Here is a 22,167-nt window from a genome sequence, read left to right as displayed (position 1 = left end):
GGACCGTGCTCATAATTCAGCACGCATTTTAAAAGTCTTTCGGCTGCTATTGTCTCATCGTATCTACAGCACAGGATTTATTTACGGGCCATTTCATATCTGCATAATGCCTCCATCACACACTTCACCTTTTATTCTTCTCTTCCATCTGATATTGTGTTTATTATAAAAACAGAAAGCAGGAGGTCTTCTCTGTTCGATGGCGGGACGCTTTGGTCCACGGGCTGAAAGGGGATCAGCACCAAATGCCACGCGACGCATTCGAACGCGTGGACGGCGGCGGGCGCCAGGCCTGTGTGGCGGGATAAAGGCTGGAAATAAAAAGGAAATGAGATACAACAATTGAAATATGCGCCTCGGTCAAACGCGAAGTCAAGCCGCAGCAGCCGTTCAAATCCTATCAGCTGATGCCACTGTGCGCTGCTGCTGCTGTCCCAGACATGTTAATGATGTCATTGTTCCTGTTGTCATGGAGAGGGAACCCTAGGGAATCCACCAGGCTGAGAGTCCTACGGCTCTTAGGCACTACTTATCTGAGCTGTTATTCTGGGTCTGAAGCCGGAATGTTTCCAAATGAAGCTCAATGTGGCTATAAAGTGAAGAAAAACCCATAAACACACACACACACACACACACTATCTGTATTATGAAATGTGCACGTATCACTATTTAGCAACACTACCTCTGAGCCCCAGCAATCCAAAGAACAATTGTCTTCCTTTCCTAATATGATATTATAATATAATATCACTTTCACAGCCTTTTCCTGAATAAGATGCCCCACGCATATTCTCTAATGTCAATAATGTAAAAATTCAGGATTTACACATTCAGCATTTATAAAACGGCCTTATCTAGAGAGCTGCTAGTTCTGGTTCATAGGCGGGAGTGGTACTACCAGCCCTAAATAACTAGAGGGGAAGTAACTCCAAACCCAGCCAATCCTATCTGTTGGTCTGTAATTATTTCCAACACCAGAGAATCAAACAAATATTAAAAATGGGAGGAGCCTGTAGGCATGATTGACAGCTCTTACACACCCTATTTCCTCATTCTGGATGAATTAAACCCCCTCCTGTCAATATGTGACATGCCCAGGTGTAGTGGATCATCCATCTCCTCCCTTTCTGTCACTGAACGTCACAAACGTTCAGTGGTGAAATGTTGCCAGATACCTTTTTACCCAAGTTCAACCACTGCATAGACACTGTTTTTGGGGACAAACATTTCAGAAGCTATTAAAGAGACCTTTTTATGTATTTTCTTGTTGATGTCTGAATGTTGTAAATAGATGAAGAGTAGATGTCAGTACGTATTTCTTATCTTTGTTTAAAACAGGCCAAGTAACTCCTGCTCTAGAAGGAACATTGATCTCATATATCCTCAGACCTCCGGAGGTGTTTCTCGGGCAGAAGAGCTACAGAGAGAACATTAGAAATCGTTTTCTTTTATTATCCTCCGTAGAGCACTTAACAAATCCAACTGAAACCAAAACCATGACCCACAAACCGCAGCACGAGACGAACTGACGGAAGGGGCGTGAATGAGCTTGTAGGCTTGTAGAGGTGCTGCGGAGACCTTGGTGGCGGGATGTTTCTTTACAGCGTCGGTCATTGCAGATGACTTTCAGGGTGATGAATGCAGATTTGAAATGCATGGAATATATTTGATGATGATGATTTTTTATTTTTTGTAACCTGGATGCTCTTCTGTTTTCTTTTCCATGTGCTGCTGCTGCTGCTGCTGCTGCCCTGTGGACTAAATAAACCAATTTCTGTCAATCAAGGTAAAGTCACGTCCTTCTGTGTCCATTTGCATAAGAACTGAATGCGGAACGGTCCTCTTCATGAATTTTAAGCCGCGAGAACTTTCTCAGGGTGGGGTTGGCTTAATAAATGATCGCGCCGGAGGTTGTGGAGCGCAGGGAAAATAATGCTGAAGATCCCATGTTCCAGAAATGGGCAGCGGTTCACCCAAATCAGCATTAAATTTTGCCCGGATCATCAGCAGAACGCAGCTGAGCCGAGAAGCGGGGGTCGAGGGGGGTGTAGTGATGCAGCAGGTGAGCAGTAGATGAACGCAGATATGGTGCTCTGTAGAGAGGTGGTGGAGGCGAGCTGCTCCCGTTCGTGGTTCGGTGCCTCCACTTTTGTCTCTCGGGAAGATGAAATGGCAGGAGGCTCCGTTCTCACGTTTAAAGGAGTCCAATTTCCCTGGGCTGTAGATCCCTGAGATTAAACCCAGACAGGCCAGATATGCATCGCTGTTTTTATCACACTGACGGCAGCTTGATGAGGTTGGTCGCGTCTGCTTTTGCTTGCTATGGTGGTGGTGGCACAGTCGGTGGTTTAACCTCCTGTCTGGCAACATTAATTATGCAGCAACGTTGAGAAGCATATGAAATATACAGCAGTGGAGTCATGGTGGCATGATGCAGCACCGCAGGCGAGGCTCCGCCTCATGAGACTCTGAGGGCAGTCGTGCACCTCGTTACAGATTAGCACCTTCATTTCCCACAAGCCAGAGTCCTTCAGAGAGAAGGGCTGACCCAACATGACCCGACCTGACCAACCTCGACCCCTTTTCAGTACTGCAGTTAGATGCCTGCTAGATGGCTGTGCTTGCAATATTTTATGGTAATTCAACAGTAAGAACTAATGATGTGATTGGAAGATGGAGCAGTGGGGTTGATGGAACAGTAAGAAGTCATGATATGATTGGATGATTGATCAGTGTGGTTGATGGAACAGTAAGAAGTCATGATATGATTGGATGATTGATATAGGGTGGTAGTAGCCTAGTGGGTAACACACTCGCCTATGAACCAGAAGACCGGGGTTTGAATCCCACTTACTACCATTGTGTCCCTGAGCAAGACACTTAACCCTAAAATTGCTCCAGGGAGACTGTCCCTGTAACTACTGATTGTAAGTCGCTCTGGATAAGGGCGTCTGATAAATGCTGTAAATGTGATCAGTGTGGTTGATGGAACAGTAAGAAGTCATGATGTTATTGATTGATGGATCAGTGGGGTTGATGAAACAGTAAGAAGTGGGGTTGATGGAACAGTAAGAAGTCATATGGATTGGATGATTGGATGATGGATTAGTGTGGTTGATGGAACAGTAAGAAGTCATTATATGATTGGATGATTGATCAGTGGGGTTGATGGAACAGTAAGAAGTCATGATATGATTGGATGATGGATTAGTGTGGCTGATGGAACAGTAAGAAGTCATGATATGATTGGATGATGGATTAGTGTGGCTGATGGAACAGTAAGAAGTCATGATATGATTGGATGATTGATCAGTGGGGTTGATGGACCAGTAAGAAGTCATGATATGATTGGATGATGGATTAGTGTGGTTGATGGGACAGTAAGAACTCATGATATGATTGGATGATGGATCAGTGTGGTTGATGGAACAGTAAGAACTCATGATATGATTGGATGATGGATCAGTGGGGTTGATGGAACTGTAAGAAGTCATGATGTGATTGAATGACGGAGCAGTGGGGTGATGGAACAATAACAGTTTGTCATGTGACGTTGCATCTCCCTGTTTGCAGCTACTGGGACTGTGACCTGCAGACCCATCCTGACCAACAGCAAGATGTTTTCAGATGAAATGGATAAAGGCTGTTTTTCATGTAAACTCACCCCACAGTGCTGAGATTATGAAGGACGATGCTGGTTTCTGACTGGTGGCAAAATTAATATTCAAATGTTGAGTTGAATATTTTTGTCTTGCCACCACTTCTGTGTTCAGAACTGAGGCGTTGTGCCAATATAAACTGTTGCACTGATCTTCTGAGATCTGTGGGGATTTTTTTGCCGAGTTCTGCATTCTTCAGTGCTCATTTATTCACCTTTAACCGATCGGAACCTCAGCTCCGATTGGAACATGACAGGCGCAGCTTTAGGAGCCATCATTACAGCGAAATGCTGCCGTTTTCTCCAGCTCTTCAGGTGTTCTTCAGTGAAACTGACATTTGTCATCTGAGAGAACATGATGTATGGATCTTTAGTTTTCTCTCCCTGATTTCTGGCCAGTGGAACGAAGGCATCTCGTCATTAGTCTGGCCTGATTATATAAATATATGCGCTCTACCAATTTTATCAGATGGATGCAGGTCATGGCCATGGTCAGGATTTGGTCACAGCGACTTTAAATCATTACATTGAGCACCAGTGTGAGTTCTACCAACATCTGTCCACATCTTTCCATATGCAGCTGTTGCTTTTCTCTAGACTGACGGTTGAAACCTTTTTTAAAAAGTGACAGCAGCACAGCGTGTTTAGTTTGAACCCACATGACCCAGAATGCAGCAGAACCCGGTGACAGGATTACACCTGCTGATGGTGAGTAAACTGTGTGTAAATAGTGAGGAAGCAGTTTGTTTTGTGCTCCTGCACACGCTGCACTCATTACCCCCCCGGCCCTCCATCATCCGCTGTGAAGTCGGCACAGACACAGCTCATCCCTGTCCTCCGTCGCCATGGCAACCGGGGAGCAGCGGTTTTCAGGGCCGAGCAACAGGCTGGACGGGATTCGGAGAGACGCCGAGGGGCCTGGATCAACACACAGACACACACACTCACACACTTACACACACACAGAAACATACCAACAACACACACACCAGTAAAACACGTTTCTGTGGCGCTTTTTTTTTTCTTTTTCTTTGGAATTAGCATTCTTTTGAAGATATACCTTTTGTACTTTCCCTTTCATCCATGTAATAAATGTGCATTATATTTTTTGCTTTTATTTCTGCACAAAGCTTTCATTATAAATAGCCATGTTTGGACTGACAACTTTAGAAGTTTAGAGATGCTTACGATGGTGATCATGGAGCTACATAATGACCAGAGTGTGTAGAGTGTGAGTACACACACTCACACTGCAGTATACAATCAGCACTGGCCTAATTAAAACAAGGCCTACATGCAGTATGGAGGTGTGGAGATGTGGGGTGGTAGTAGCCTAGTGTGTAACACACTCGCCTATGAACCAGAAGACCCAGTTTCAAACCCCACTTACTACCATCGTGTCCCTGAGCAGGACACTTAACCCTGAGTGTCTCCAGGGGGGGACTGTCCCTGTAACTACTGATTGTAAGTCGCTCTGGTGTCTGGTAAATGCTGTGAATGTAAATGTGTGTGTACGTCTGTGTTTGTCCTGTCGGTTGTTTTTCTTTTCCTGGTTTTCTGAGTGTCTGTGTTCAGTTCGGGAGTCAGGAGGGTCTCGTGGTGCATTCTGGGTAGGACGTTTACTGCTGACCCGCTCAGTATGCTGCAGGGGACACCAACAAGTGAAGTTTACTGGCCGGATATCTGTGTGTGTGTGTGTGTGTGTGTGTGTGTGTGTGATGTTTACAACTTCATGCAAAAATCTTTTCTCTCCAGGCATGAATAACGGAAATAAATCAGCAGTTGACCATTTGCAATGCAAACCATTATTATTTTCCCCTGTTCAAGTTGCCGGTTCTGTTCACTCGGTGGGTCTGCGTCTCTCACTCTGTACGTTAACGAGAGATCCGAAGTGTGTTTTTCTCCTGTTCCGCTGCTGGAGTCACGTCGCGCCGTGATTTATGAGCCGCCGCTCGTGCTGGAGGAACCTTCATCAGGTGCTGGATTGTTGTGAAGATTTTAGGAAATATCACGTTCCGTCTCAGGCTGTAAGGCTTTTATTAAAGCTCCAGAATGTCTCTGTTTCACTCAGAAAGACATTTACTCGCTCAGAAACACAAAAGACACATTTCTCTTGTTCCAGGCCTCCTCTCTGGTTTTTATTTGGAGTCATTTGGTTGGAGGATGGAGTTTTCTCCGCTGTTTTCTTGCTCAGCAGCTCAGCGGGGTGTTGATGAACTTCTCATGAAGCAGACCTGCATGTGATGGGTTCTTCTCACCAGGACCTCACCGCCACTGTGACATCTTCATGATTAAAGAACACTGGTTCTTTTCCCAGCAGCTGTCTGATGTTATCAGACGTCGTGTTCCAGCCTGACGTGTTAAAATGTGGCTTTAAGCACTGGACCGTTGTGGACCAGCCGTGTTGAAATGGGATATGGAGTGTGTGTGTGTGTGTGTGTGTGTGTGTGTGTGTGTGCAGGGTCAGCCATCTTCTTGTGGAAGGTGAAAAGGTGGCGTTCCGTCTGGGTGTCTGCTGAGGAAGCGCGTACAGATCGTTTTCCAGCATGCTGGGAAATGCTGCACGTGTCGGATATGCATTTCAGCCGCCGCCACCGCGGTGTCTTGTTGGTATTTTCAGTTCAGATGGTGAACAGCGATTGTTCTTGTGTTCTGTTTGATTTTCGTAGCTCATCAGGGGCTCATGGGTAATAAAAATAAACCTCAGCGTGAATCCTCCACTGCTTTCGTTTTACTCAAAACAGCCGCCAGAGCCAGACGTCTCCAGCGCCTGTGTTTATTCTTGCGCGGGTTCATACCGCGCCAGCGAGCATTTGCACCTTTTCACAGGCGTGTAAACTGGAAGCCACGTTCTGCAGATGGCAACATGGCGTCTGTCCCTCCTGCGGCACGGCCTGGGAGGCTGTGGTCCAGTGAAGTTCCCTGTTAGAAGTGGCTCGGAGGCTGCGGGGCCGGTAATGCCGACGCGAAGGGTCCATAGATGAGACGTGTTCATAAAGGGTATATTAATATAACAAGAAATAAAACTTTCATTTCCACATGAATAAATAATCCAGGAGCTTCACAATACAGTCACGTATTCATTAATTATGTAAGGGTCATATGTTCCCATGGAAGGAAAAGGGTGTCGTCCCTGCTGTTTTTTTTTAATCGATTTCAGACAGTTTGTTCTACCAATTATGAAATATCTGTTCCCAAAAGTGAGTTCTCTTTTTGAGAATGAAGTGATTAGCTTTCATAACTTTTTATTCTAACAGCAGAGGATGTAACTTCAGGCTTCAGGATTTATTCCATTTCAGTGCAGCTCTCGGTACAGTTGTCCCTCTTGTTTATTCATGAGCCTTAATTCCATAATTCTGCTCATCTGGTTGAAGTTGGGAGTAAAAGTGGCGCGATCGTCGGTCGGGGTTTCATATCAGCGCTTCTTTCAGCTCGTTGTGCTCGCTGCTGACGGGAAGCTTGTTCAGATGAAAGATTTATTACTGTATCTGTCACTTCATGGTGGAATGGAGATCTTTAGAGGCTCTTTGTTTTGTGAGAAGGAGATCAGGAATCTGAATGATGAAACGTCTCAGGCGGAGCAGGTGTGAGTGGGTGTGAGGACTGGAACCAGGATCATCTTCAGTTCTTCATTACCCCAAATCACTGCGATTACGTTTCTGAGGCTGTTAATGCTGCCATGGTGTAAGGAAATAAATTTCTGAGGTTTCGTATTCCAGCTAGTATTACATCTTCTTTTAGAAGTCAGTTGTTGAACCACCACTTGTCTGGAATCTATTAAGCCATGAATAACTTATAATGATGTTAAAAAAATAAATGATTCTTTTTTATATTTTAGTTATTGTTATATAAATATAAATATTGCATGTGTAATGAAATGATTGTTTTAATATAATGTCTTGATATGATTTTTGTATCTGTTGGGGCAAACATTGGTTTATCAGTGGAGGAAAGCCTCAGCTCCACCCCTCTCACCATATATTTCATTAAAAAAGCCCCGAAACAAGAAAGCTGAGCACCGCTGGCAACGCGGCGCGGATCAAAAGCCGGCGTGAAGGAGCCGCGCGTCCTTTGATATGAAACTCGGGGTATTCCGCCATGTCCCATTTTCCCAAAAAAAAAAGATCCATTCGCGAAATCTCCTCGGCGCAGCCATTAAGTGAATTTTCAGGCCCGACGCACTTATTTTCCACCCGAACTTCTATCTTCCCGGTGCAGATGCTGCAGGGAATAATTGGGAAGACTTGTCACCAGGATGCAGATAAACATGCTGTTTGTTGCACGCTAATTACTAGTGTGGCTGGAATGCATTCTCGCTTTTATATTATGATTTTTCTGTGTTTTTGCCTCATTGTCTCTTTATTTCATTATTTCTTACCGGCAGCATCGGCGGCGCGTGAGGAGACGCTCTCACGTCCCGAGATAAAACGAGGAACCAGACAAACATCGTTAGCCTCAATATTAAGTGTTCTGCTGCTAAAAGGTTCAAATTGCCCATAATTCTGTCCTCTGGCGAGTCATTAAGACCCCCTGAAGTCGTTACCTCCTGGTCCCCGAGGTGTGTGTGTGTGTGTGTGTGTGTGTTGTGTGTGTTGTGTAGAAGCTGTAAACAGCTGATTCTGGTTGAGCGTCGGTGATCCGGCGGATCCGTGGAGCTCAGAGTCTCGAGCCGAACAGACTTTCGCTGCAGTAACTCGACTACTATTTGTCTTTCTCTCGCTTGCTCTGCCCTTTGACCTTTGCATTTTTTATGTAGAACTGCGCTCGCGCTGCTGCAGTCTTCAGATAACAGAACGTTCTGCATCTTATCAAAGATTTTTTTAATAAAAGAATGAAATCATTCTTCACTGCTCCACCTTTTGATCTTGCCTGTGATGGAACAGTGAACTAGAAAAACAAGCCGAAATCGGCACAGGCAGACATGCATCAGTCAATAAATCCATTTTCTGCCCGTACTCGTGTACTGGGACAAGGACAGGAGTCCAGATGGTCCAGCACAGACCATCCACCCTCTCAAATGTCCAGACAATCCAATCCTTTTATTCATTATTCTGTTACTGTTCTGCCGGATCCTCATTGGTTAATTAGTAAAAGCCCAAATGAAATGTTTATCCCCCATTGAGTCTGATGAGAACCTGCTCATTACTTCACGGGTTCCATCACATCATAAATCAGCCGGTGGTCTTCCTTCATAAATCATGAGAAACAAAAAGAGAATTTTAATTTGTATTCAACAAACTGAGAAGACTGAGGAGTCTTCAGTTCTCGTAGCCACTAAAGCATTAATATCATGCGTTATCTCGATTATGGATAATATCTGATAATGGTCTCATGTTGTCCTTCCAAGTATATTACTTTCAGACCCTGTTCTATTCATCTTACTCATTAATAAATTAAGTTTGAACATGGATAGTCTTAAATGGGTAGACTACATATCTAAATATCCTCAGTTAAGATTCTCTGCTCATCAGCCGTAATGCTCATCACCAGACATAAATAGACAGCTTAGTTTACAGTAATATTTTTAACTACCATCATGAGTACTGTAACGACAGGTACGGTTTACTTTTTTCTGATTATCTTCGGAGTATCATGGAACCACAGACCTAAATGTGCAGACCTGGATTCACCGTTCCTGTTCTAATGATAAACGATCTGCACTGCAGTAGAACCCTGAGTGTGGCTCTGGGGTCAGAGGTCACCTTCATAAAGACAGGAGTTCTTTGTTATAAATATCTAGCAACGAGTTAATGAGCAGCCGTGCACTGAGCTGATCCAGGGTCTCAGCTGCTCTTGTTTCATTTGCACAATTAGGATCTCTGTGATGTGAAGATTGTTTGTATGAATTTGCTGGGCATATTTTTGAACGTACATATTTGTGCATCAGTATTAAAAAAAGCTAGGCAGTAAAAGACAAAGCATAATTAGGATAATTAAATCAGATGTGTGTGGGAACAGTAATTGAGGTGAATATGCTTAATATGCATGTTAGAGAGGAGGGGAAATTATGAATTGTTTGGATAAGTAAACATGTGAAGAGCATCCAGTGAGATCCGTTGCCCCGGAGACTCGATTCACTTTCATGTCCCCTCCCCCCCACTTCTCTGGATCATCAAAATGCCGTCTTTGTTTCTCTTTTAATAATCGAATTACCATGTGCTGCTCATCCGTGGCCAACGAGCCCCTCCACAACGAGCCTATAGATTACACAATGAATAGAACTGTCTATAAATTACAGGACAGAACATTTTAAAACCAATAGAACTATCTAGAGATTACTGAATGGAACAATATAAACCAATAGAACTATCTAGAGATTACTGAATGGAACAATATAAACCAATAGAACTATCTAGAGATTAGAGAACGGAACAATATAAACCAATAGAACTGTCTATAGATTACAGGATGAAACATTTTAAAACCAATAGAACTATCTAGAGATTACAGAACGGAACAATATAAACCAATAAAACTATCTAGAGATTACAGAACGGAACAATATAAACCAATAGAAATATCTAGAGATTACAGAACGGAACAATATAAACCAATAGAACTGTATATAGATTACAGGATGGAACATTTTAAAACCAATAGAACTATCTAGAGATTACAGAACGGAACAATATAAACCAATAGAAATATCTAGAGATTACAGAACGGAACAATATAAACCAATAGAACTGTATATAGATTACAGGATGAAACATTTTAAAACCAATAGAACTATCTAGAGATTACAGAATGGAACAATATAAACCAATAAAACTATCTAGAGATTACAGAACGGAACAATATAAACCAATAAAACTATCTAGAGATTACAGAATGGAACAATATAAACCAATAAAACAATGTAAAGGTTACAGAACAGAACATTACAAACCAATAAATAAATCTAGAGATTACAGAACGGAAAATTAAACACAATAGATCTGTCTATAGATTACAGAAGATTACAGAACAGAACATTATAAACCAATGAAACTGTTTATAAATTACAGAATGGATCATTATAAACCAATTGACCTGTCTATAGATTACAGATTTGAACATTATAAACCAATAGAACTGTTTATAGATTACAGAATGGAACATTATAAATTAAATGAACTATAAATTATTGAACATAACATTATCATAATTTTTTTTTGTATAATTTATAATTGACATTTTTGGATGTCTCCCTGCTCTTCCTGCCTCTGGTGAACGATGAATCAGACGGCGTTTCTGAACACGTGGATTTCTCTACATCTCAAATACTGCTGAGAGAAACCTGCTGACGTGTTGATTCTGGTTCGGAGGACAGGACCTGCACCTCGAGGTGGAGAAGGTGCACCGCCATGCCTTTCTCAGCAGTGGGTGTCCGTTTGTGAGTGGTTGCCATGGTCACCATCCTAGAAGTTTGTGCCGGGTGTGGCAGATCATGTATTTTCTTCATCAGCGATTCTTCCATGCCTGAAGCTGCTTATTAGGCGTAATGATGAAGTAATGGGTGAAGTAAAGGCAGTAAAGTGAAACCAGTCCAGAAGGGATTTTTCACCTTGTTTCTAGAGCACGAGCGAAATGTCAGAATGTTTTATAGAGAAGTGTGTCTATGTGACACTTGCTAATGTAATCATTAATCTCGAAATGTTACCGGGCGACATTTTTACATGAATGAAAATGCCATGGCGGCGGCGGGGACAGGGGCTAATCCACCGGCTGCCAGGCGGGGTTCTTACGTGATCCGTGTTCCTGCCCTGGCTGCCCTGCAGAGAGAGGAACGCGCTGCTTGATTTGAAATACAAATCTGAAGTGGGTTTTAAGCGAATCGCCGCTGCACCGCAGCATAAACTGGGAATATCTGGAGAATCTGTGCTCAGGGCGAGGAGCTCGTAACGCAGTCGCCCACAGTTCCCAGCATGCACATGGTGCGCTGGCATTTACACAGAAAGGACGTCCCTCTCAGGCTGCACCACACGTTTCTGTATTGACACGTTCGAAAGATCCTGCAGGGCCGGAACGTGGAAACAAAAGCAGGCGGGGGGGCAGGAAGGGGAGGCCAAGTAGGCGGAGCAATCGGAGGCCGAGGGACCGGAGCACCGGTGTAAACAATCCCAGTAGGAGGTTTTAATTAAACAGGGACTCAGGGGGGCTGCTGGAGGATGTGATGGGGCCTGCTGGACGTCTGGTGGAGGGAGGTGAAGGGAGTCTCAGTGGTGAAGTCCAGGAAGAGAGAGAACACACACACACACACACACACACACACACACACGTACTCTATTTTTTGTTCTAAAAAAAACATCTATCTCCTGTGGATCAACGTTGGGAAAATTCAATATGGTGGGAATGTAAATGCATACAAACACACACACACACACACATACACACACTGACTTTGTTTCTCGTCACATCATGAAGCTGATGGATCATGGCTGGTAGAACAACAAAGAGTGGAACCATCCTTTTGCATGAATGAAGAACATGACATGGTTCTAGACCTGGGAGTCTGATGACTCGTGTGGAGGCTGTGGAGCTCATGGTAACTGGCCGTGGTGCTGAAACCAGTTTATAGGGACCAGTGAGAAGGACGTCAGGAAATGTCGGTGTCCAGATATTCATCCCTTCTGCACTGCTGTAGGTCACGTGGTGGCTGAAGATCTCCTTACTTCCTGAAACGCGGTAAGCGTCTGATCTTCCTGCTCTGTGGCAGTAAGAAGGAGGTGGAGGTGGAACCCTAATTCCTCCTGCGTATTCGTAAAGCGCCGCTTCATTTGGTTTCTGCTCGCCTTCATTATTCAAATTAGCCGCTAATTAAGAGGCTAAACGAGGTCTGGCGTGGAAATCTTCGGCCTCCACCTAAAGGGAGGCCTCTTCGACCTGCACCAATCAGTTCACTCCGCTTGCCGACGCCGGCAGGTAACGGTAATATAGAGCAATAAAGTGGGCCGTCGAAAAATGATTTTACAGGCCGCTGGCGCTCCGTCTCCACGGTGATGTGGGCGTGGTCGGGTTACGTACCTGCCGCGAGTGGCGCGTTCTGAAAGCGGACAGATCCGCTCTCTACGCGGTTAAGGGGATTTTTTTTTTTGGAAATGAATAATTCATAAACTTCTGTCCCCGCGTGAATGAGGCTTTACCGCGGCAATTATTAATTCATGCGTCCGGTGGAGACGTTGGCTTTTCGTCAACTCGTACGGAGAAGCCTGAACATTTTCACATTTTCTTATCATTCTTTTTTAGTCACGTGTGCCACTGCCATGGAAACGGGACGGAGAACCAGACACCAGAACACGGCACCCTTATTCTACAGTGGCTGCAGAATAAACTCGTTACGTCGGCACCGCAGATGCGTTGCGGGTAACCGGACGGCCGCGGGTCTATTTTCCCTGTCTGCCCCTGTCAGGTCAGATGGGCCCGCTGGAGAACGGCAATTTTCCCTTCCTGCCACCGATTCCCGGCTGGACCGGGCCCCAGACGTTGACTGGCGGCCGCCGCTGCTGCTGCAGTGCAGCTCTGGCTGGAGGCCGTGGGTCACTGCCGTCCTGGTCATGGTCCAGCGCTGAGATCCGAGCTGCCGGGCTCATTAGGACCAAGATCTCGGGGTGCCGGGAGCCTGGCGCCAACTTCAGGCTTTGAGTCAGGCTTCAAAAGCTGCAGGCTGGTCTCATTTGAGGAGTTTCCCGCTAAATTTATGTATTTATTTCAATTTCTCTCCTTTCCTCCTCGTCTAAGCAGACCGCTCTTCTCTTTTCTGCGGATTGCCACCGTAACCTGCACCACGAATGACAGGACATGACTTGAAATACGCTCACACGAATATTGTCACGTGAACAATAAACGTGATGGATTTTGATGAGATGTTGGAGGTAACAGCTTTGAATTGTTCAAGTCATCTGTCCATCACATTCATCTGTTGAGACTCCATTTGTTCTCATATTTGAAGGCCTGTTTTCTGATCTTGTCCAAATGTGATTTAATCGATGTCTTCTCGCTATTGGAACTTAGCACCGTGAGAGCTTCACATCCTGCCCGTCACGCCGGGCCCGGCATCTCCATGGGGATCGTTCTGGAAGCTCTCGGTTGCACCACCTGGATAATTATTTGCAGAACGTGCCGCCTTTCACCGCTCGACTGTCATCCGAACGCGCAAATCCACCGGGAGGATTACCTCTGACTCCGCCTCCAGATGGACCCACCCCGCCCTCCGGCCCGATTTGCATTACACTCCTGCATTCATGTCATCTGATGCCCCGCCGCTCCCGTTGCGAGAAGAAATTGGTGGGCATAGAGCCCCTCTGTTCAATTTGTTCCCCGCGAACTCATTTCCATTCGCCTCATCAGGTTTAACTGATTTAATGCTCCTCGTACTCCTCGTCTCACTCGGCGAAGATAAGATGCGAACCGAGCTGCTCCGGACTTTACAACTTCAGGGGAGAAAATAAATAAAGCGGCCAAATCGTGCGTGTTGTTCAGGACCATGACCACGTTCTCCGGGGACGGTCACTTCTGCCAAATTCGATCTGCATCTGCACACTTTTCATGTCTGAAGACTCGGCCTGAACCAGGCGAGATTCCCTCAGGAAACGTGTGGATGTGCAGATACAAGCTGGTTTTTGTAAGACCATCTCACACCGTAAGATCCTCATGCATTGTTACTTCCATCTGTTAACTACAGATCCAGCAGAAATGGAGAAAGAAAAAAAAAAACAGCATGCATCTCCATCCTCTTCCTGACTGCAACGTGCAGCTGCATGCGCCCCTGCATGTCATGCTGCGATTGGACAGAGGGACGGATCTCACGTTCTCACGTTTTATGCTGGTGGATGGATATCTGCCACTCAGCTTGACCTTTATCCTTCTTCCATCCCTCTGTCTTCAGCCGTTTCTTTCTTGGACTAAAGTTGAAATGAATAATGAAGAGTTGGCGCAGTCACCGGGACATGGAGCTCGTGGAAGGAGGGGTTTCATTGTCTGATGTGGCTCTCATTAGGAGGCAGAAAGCAGTCGCTGGCTGTAATAATGAGAGAAGCTGAGGGCCCATCATGTTGCATCTGGTCTCTGGTCTCGCATTATCGTGGTGCACCACAGCACCACGGTAATCCTGTTTCGCTTTTTTACTTATTACATTCCAATTAATCTGATGGGCAAAGCCTCTGCTGTCAGAATGTGAACGGAGGCCTAATTCCGAGGGTAAAATCCTCTTACCTGTTTCCCACCACCCATGATGGAGGATCACTGGAGGCCCCCGCTGCACTTCTAACAGGTTTCGTACCAGAAATAAAAAATGAAAACGAGGGGGGATCGAACTTTATTTTATTATGAACGGGCGCGAGGGGGAGGGCGAGGTTTTATAACGGTTCAGACGAGGGCTCCGGCCTGGTGCCTGAGGAGAACCCTGGGAGTGAGAGCGACCTGTGAAATCGGCGTCTACAGTCACCAGGCCGCTGCTGAGCCACGCTGGAGTTCATCAGCGCCGTACGGAATATTATGGCGCGTCTCTGATTCCCAGTCCAACCTCACGTCTCCTGTTATTTTAAACCCTTTTGTTGTCGGGAAGATGAAAGCTGGATGGTTTCACGAAAAGATCCATCACCCAGTAAACAGTTCCGACTCCGTTTTAACAAGCTCAGACTTTAATAACTCAAATTCATACAACAAAGCAACAGAATCTGAGCCTCAATGGAGAACCACGAGTGGCTCCTTTTATTCCCAGAATTTGCCATTTCAGAGAAGTTCTCCGGACGTAGTGCCAGGGCCGCCTGTGCGTGCTGGGGACTGGGGTCTGTCTCTGCTTTCCCAGAATGCTCCTCAGAGGGCTCTCGTTAGCGCTGTGGTCCGGCAGCCCTGCTGACGCCGCAGATGCGAGGCGCAGCATGTTCGCGTGGCAGATAACGTCTTCAGCTGCTGCTAACCCGGCGAGATGTTCCAGATGAGATGATAAGCGCGGGGATAATGCGCCGCATTAATTCTTTATCTCTTGCTTGACATTTAGTAAACCGGCTTGGTTTAGCGTGGAGCCCGGAACCTCTGAGAATTTCTCGCCTTTAAAATTTTTAAATCTTCCACCTCCAAGTTGAGGCTCAAGAGCACAAACATTTCCATTCACGAGAGGTTCAGTCAGAAGCTGGTTATGAATTCCTATTTACAGCTTTTCTTCTACTCGAGGTGTCAGAACCAGTCACGTTGCTGAAGTTCTGCATGTTTCTGGGTGAGTAAATAAAGAAAAATTCCTGGTGGTGACCTACATCATCATCATCATCATCATCATCCCGGATGGAGCTTCAGCAGCGATGGTGGCGCTGATGCCTGCAGGCTCTGTGAGTTGCAGGTTTAATGGCCGGGACATTTCTACTGGGAATTCAGTGGTCGCCTCTCACGCCAAGATGATGCGAGGTGAGACGAATCTTCACCAAGCTGCGTTACGGTACCGTGCCGAATTTTCACACCGTGAGGACGGCCAGGGGGGTTTCGGGAAGTCGTCACCTGACGCCCCTCCTTCAGAACATCCCCAGCTTCGTGCTTCTTTCCTCTGACTATTGCAGCAAAAGGTGGAGTGATTGTCATTGGGAAACACTGGAGCACAGCACACGATGCACACAACGAAACTTGTCCTCTGCTTTTAACCATCACCCATGGTGAGCAGTGGGCAGCCATGACAACCGCCCAGGGAGCAGTGTGTGGGGACCTCAGTGGCACCTCGGCGGTTTGGGGCTCGAACCAGCAACCTTCTGATTACGGGGCCGCTTCCTTAACCGCTAGGCCACCACAGCCCCATATTAATCCACATATTTCTAATATTTATTCATTTGTATGGATCCGAGTGGAACATTGTCTGCCTAAATCAGCAGCGGGCCGATCCCGATTTCCAGCACAACAGCGAAACGTAATGATATTTCTGCGTGCGGTTGCTAATTACATAATTAAGTGTACTTTACTATGTAATTATGCCATTTTTAAGTCCAGTGTTTTGCTTTGGGAAGATTGTGCATTAAATTATTCCTGGTGTGGAAATCAACACTGCAATTTTCGACTCTTCATTAACAGAACTTCGTTTACGCTCTTTTTTCTATTTTATTCCATTTCAACATCCAATTGAATGTGTGGGACCAGAGTAGGTGAGCAGCACACGAAGCATCCATCAGAAAACCTGGTTTCTTAAGCACACTGGATGAAAATCAGACTGATAACCTGTCATTTATTAAGGGGAAATGAAACAGATTTGTCACGTCATGTGACGGTTCACCACACCAACATGGACAGCAGTGAAGAGTGATTGTAGAACCGAGTTCCTCAGCAGGTTCGGTTCCCCATGGAGGATTTGGGATTTTTTTTACATTTTATGAATTGAAAGGCCATACATCTGTGGGGAAAGATGAGCTTTGGTTCCAGCCTCTTAGATGTTCTGTAGTCAAATGTTCCTTCTGAGGTGAAGTAGAGAAACGTTCCGGTGCTGCGGGTTATAAATCGCTGGGCGGACGTGTTTGCCGTTGACTCTTCAGAAGATTAATGTTGCTTTATGATGCCGTATATATTCTGTAGGCTGCAGGCCGCTCCTCCTCCTCCTCTCTGCCTTTATTGAGCGGCTCCGTGGCGGGATCCGTGGCTGGAACCGTGGCGAGCGCCGTAGTGGCCGCGTGGGGTTCTGCTGAAAGTCAGCGTCAGCAGTCCTGCTGTCGGGTTGTGGTTTTATCTTCTGCCGCCTCAACCGGACTGACAATTACAGTCCATTTAGTGGCACCGTAACGCAGGACGTCCTCCTTGGCAGCCGCTGAAAGCGCAGCACCGCGCTGCTGACACAAAGCCGTTAGCGAGCAATCTCCATTCTGCAGCGCTGTAATAATTAGTGGAACATGGAGTATAATAGTGAAAAGCTCCCTGAAGGCCCCCTGTCACCTACGATGACGGAGCTTCATTCTCTTCCTGTTCACTGGAATGCTGGCTTCGGTGACTGAAATAAAATGGGAGCTGTATGGGGATGAGCAGAGGGCGGGGCGGGGAGGGGCGGGGCCAATGAGGATGGACAATTACTCTAATACGACTCCCTATTATGGGATTATTGTGGTGGTAGTAGCCTAGTGTTTAACACACTCTCCGGTAAACCAGAAGATCCAGGTTCAAATCCTACTTACTACCATCGTTTCCCTGAGCAGGACACTTAACCCTGAGTGTCTCCGGGGGGGACTGTCCCTGTAACTACAGATTGTAAGTCGCTCTGGATAAGGGCGTCTGGTAAATAATGTAAATGTAAAATTGTGGGTCGCCTCACACTAGAAACCCACTAAAAGCCACAACTGTCAGACTGTAGAACATCTGAAACGATTGACTGTGTGAAGCCTCTGATCTGTGTGTCCTGTCTGTCCTGCCTGGACCTCAGGGAATGATGGAGGCTGCAGAACCCTCGTGGTGTGATTAGAACATAGAATTTATAGAACCCAGATTTTATATATATTTATATAAAATCCAATTCCTCACCAGTTATCAACATTGTGGGTTTCTGTCTGGTTTTTCATTTTATCCTGATCTTTTTGACGTTTGTCTGTCTGTATTCGTCTGCTCTGGATCATGATGATATTCATCATGAGTGACATAGAACGTGATCCTGGTGCTGATTAAGACACGTAGATCAAGATTTCAGCATCAATCCCCGAATTAAAAATGCGGAACATCTCGAGGTGCAGATTTAATCCGATTCCAAGTATAACCGCTATCTGAGGAAATAATCATGTGGGGACCTGATAAAGAAGCAGCGAACGTGATGAATATTCATGGACGTTCTTCATGTTCCTGGCTGTTTCTGGTGGGGTTTGTGGTCCTGTTGTGTAGAAGGTGCTCCGGACAAGCGGGAAGTTCTCCCATTGAGTTCTGTTTCAAGTGCTCAAGCACACGTTCTGCAGATTTGCATTCTTTTTCACCTGAACGTGAAAGTGAAGTGATTGTCATTGTGAAGCACAGCACAGCACCCGGTGACACAATGAAATGTGTCCTCTGCATTTAACCATCACCCTTGGTGCGCAGTGGGCAGCCATGACAGGCGCCCGGGGAGCAGTGTGTGGGGACGAATTCCAACCAGCAACCTTCAGATTGCAGGTCTGTTTCCTTGCCCCACTGTTGCATAGTTTTGCTTTATGTCATAGTTTTTTTAAGTAACACAAGAAAACTCACGCCGTTCATCACGATTTTTATTATCTATCTTTTCCTTTGTTGGTTTTTGGCGACGCCGACCGATTATTAATATTTTTTTTTGTAGTTCATCAGGCACCAGCCCGTCAACGGCACCCCTCAGTGTTCTGGCCACCGGCCCGACGTCCAGATTCATGCAGAATGCCGATGGAGAGAGAGAGACACATTTATGGGGGATGAATAAAAGAAAATGCTGCGTTCTGCCATCTGCTTTACTCGATTGTGGGCAGAGTTTGGTAAACAAGTAAAATGGCCGCCTGGAGATAAGGAATAATGTACAAGTGATCTGCACACCGCGCATCTAATTAGGACAAACTGAAATCAACCACCCAGAATGCAGCTCAACAACAGTTGGGTTTCATCTCAATTCCTATTAGCTCTAATTTTATGCTTCTAGTACATTTATTACATGTTTATTGCCATGGTGAGTGTGTGTGTGTGTGTGTGTGGGTGTATGCGTGTGTGTGTGTGTGTGTGTGTGAGTGACAGATCAGGAAGAGAAAGAAAAATGGATTTTTCAAGGTGACCACATTCACCGACTGTATTAAATAAAACCCAGTGACAGCGCCGTGTTTGTGTGTTATAGAAAAGTGTGTGTGTGTGTGTGTTCTGCTGCCCTGTATAATGTGCTCATTGTGTTTGGGAATACGTGAGAAGGAAAAGTCTCTCCCTGTGGGGTTTCCTTTCAGCGGTGGCGGGTCATGGAGATATGTGGGTGGCACTAAAACACACACACACACACACACACACACACACACACACACACACACACACACAACTCAGCTGTCGTTGTAGAAAAGGCACCGCTGTTGGTTATTATTCCACGAGGGAGCGGTGAGGTTATGACATTTCTCCCTGATGGACGTATTTAAAAGTGCTGAATGCGCTCAGGGCTGCTTGGGGGGAGATGGTGAAAATTACCATCATAAATGAAAAATTATTGAAATTGTGCTCGCAGACTTGAAACGAAGCGGTTCTACTCACGCTGGCACACAGAACTGTGCATAATTCCATTTCTTATGTTACACGCAAGAAGGATGCGCTCTGAAATCAGTACTCAGATGGCCACTTATGAATTCTGAATTTCAGACAGGCGAAGTCTGGCGTTCCTGCTTCGTCGCAGAGCATATAGAACATTCACACACTGTCCAAAACTAGAACCAATATGATCAAACCCCAGATGTCACAGGACGAGTTAAAGCCACGGTGGGTTCCCTCAGTAATTGGGTTGTCAGTGTTTCATCACAGAAATGTGATAAATAAGCAGAGAAGGGGAGTATGGTGGTGTGTGTGTATGTGTGTGTGTGGGTGTGTTTGTGTGTGTGTGTGCAATGCTGTAATGGGTGTGTTGATCTGGTCTGATGCTGCATGCTGGGATAGACTATGGTTCCGTTTGACCCGACCTTAAATTGGGGTTCAGATGGAAGAAGAATCAGAGGCTGAGAGGAAGCGGGTGTAGAAATTAGAGGAATTGGAGATCCTCAGCGTTCCATCTCAGCTGCAGTTCATCGCATATCGTATGCAAATTCTAAAAAAATCATTAACCGGGTCCTGCTGCTTATGGATTTCTGGCCCGACTGACCCCATCCATCATGTCGCAGTCCAATACATGAAGTTCCCGCTGCAGCAGAGAGGCTGTACAAGGCTGTACAGTAGACACAGTTGCTGCTGTCATGGCTCTATGAAGCGATTTTAAGGCTTTAAGTTACTGTGAAGTCAGCCCCCCATGACTGTCTTTGTACCCCCATTATGACATAAATCACAGTTTCTCACTCAGATTAATTACATTTGTTAATGAAATTCTGTTTGGCTGAGAAAAAAATTAATTTAACAGTTTGAAAAACAATAGAATATTCATCCAACTTTTGATGCTGCCACTGAAGCGAACTGCAAACCTTTCCCAAAATTAATGAGGATTAAATCAAGAGCAACAGGAGCAGAAAATCATCTTTTCTTGCCTTTATTTACTTTTATTAGAAATGTTCCCTTGTCTCCAGGCTCTAACATAGTAGCAGGATGTTGCTGCTCACAGCCTCTTTTTGTCCTACTGGAGGCTTCTTGTTCAATTAAATTTTAAACATATACAAATTAGTTTGGTTCGGCTCAGATGCATGAGATTAAAAACTGTCATATGTAGATAATGAAATGGCAATGTAGTTCGATGCGTAGAAATAATGTAGACATTGTTTGGATCCAAAGGCATGGAATGGATGCCTCATGGATAAAGTATAGATATATTTAGATAGTGTTGATGTAGCATGGAAGCATAGACATAGTGTAGATGTTGTATGGAAGTGTAGATGTAGTGGTGATGTATTGTTGATATAGCATGGAAGCGTAGACATGGTGTAGATATAACACAAAAGCATACATGTACTTTTGATGTACCACGGAAGTATAGACATAGTGTTGGTGTAGTGTTGATGTATAATGGAAGTGTATATGTAGTGTTGGTGTAGTGTTGATGTATCATAGAAGCATAGACATAGTGTTGGTGTAGCGTTGATGTAGCATAGATGTTTAAATGCAGTGTTGATGTAGTGTTGATGTATCATAGAAGCATAGATGTAGTGTCGGTGCAGTGTTGATATTCCATGGAATTGTAAATATAATGTAGACATAGTGTTGTAGCATGGGCGTATAGATGTAGTGTAGATGTAGTGTTGGTATAGTGTTGATATACCATGGAAATGGAAATATAATGTAGATGTAGTGTTGTTGTAGCATGGGCGTACAGATGTAGTGTAGACGTAGTGTTGATATACCATGGAATTGTATATGTAATGTAGACGTAGTGTTGTTGTAGCATGGGCGTATAGATGTAGTGTAGATGTAGTGTCGGTGTAGTGTGGATATATCATGGAATTTTATATGTAATGTAGACGTAGTGTGGATGTAGCATGGGCGTATAGATGTAGTGTAGATGTAGTGTCGGTGTAGTGTGGATATATCATGGAATTTTATATGTAATGTAGACGTAGTGTTGTTGTAGCATGGGCGTATAGATGTAGTGTAGATGTAGTGTCGGTGTAGTGCTGATATACCATGGAATTGTTAATATAATGTAGACGTAGTGTTGTTGTAGCATGGGCGTACAGATGTAATGTAGATGTAGTGTTGATATACCATGGAATTGTATATGTAATGTAGACGTAGTGTTGATGTAGCATGGGCGTACAGATGCAATGTAGATGTAGTGTTGATATACCATGGAATTGTATATGTAATGTAGACATAGTGTTGATGTAGCATGGGCGTACAGATGTAGTGTAGATGTAGTGTTGATATACCATGGAATTGTATATGTAATGTAGACGTAGTTTTGTTGTAGCATGGGCGTA

At 44.9% G+C, this 22,167-nt stretch overlaps 1 protein-coding gene across 1 annotated transcript in view; it reads left to right on the top strand.

Moving 5' to 3' along the window:
- The window catches only part of LOC114802175 (synergin gamma-like), a 70,438-nt gene that overhangs the window by 4,875 nt on the left and 43,396 nt on the right, over positions 1–22,167 (top strand). The gene's annotated exons all lie outside the window — the stretch shown is intronic.

Source organism: Denticeps clupeoides, chromosome 13 (assembly GCF_900700375.1).
Source record: "Denticeps clupeoides chromosome 13, fDenClu1.1, whole genome shotgun sequence".
Classification (NCBI taxonomy): domain Eukaryota; kingdom Metazoa; phylum Chordata; class Actinopteri; order Clupeiformes; family Denticipitidae; genus Denticeps; species Denticeps clupeoides.
This window is presented reverse-complemented; position numbering and strand designations above follow the sequence as displayed.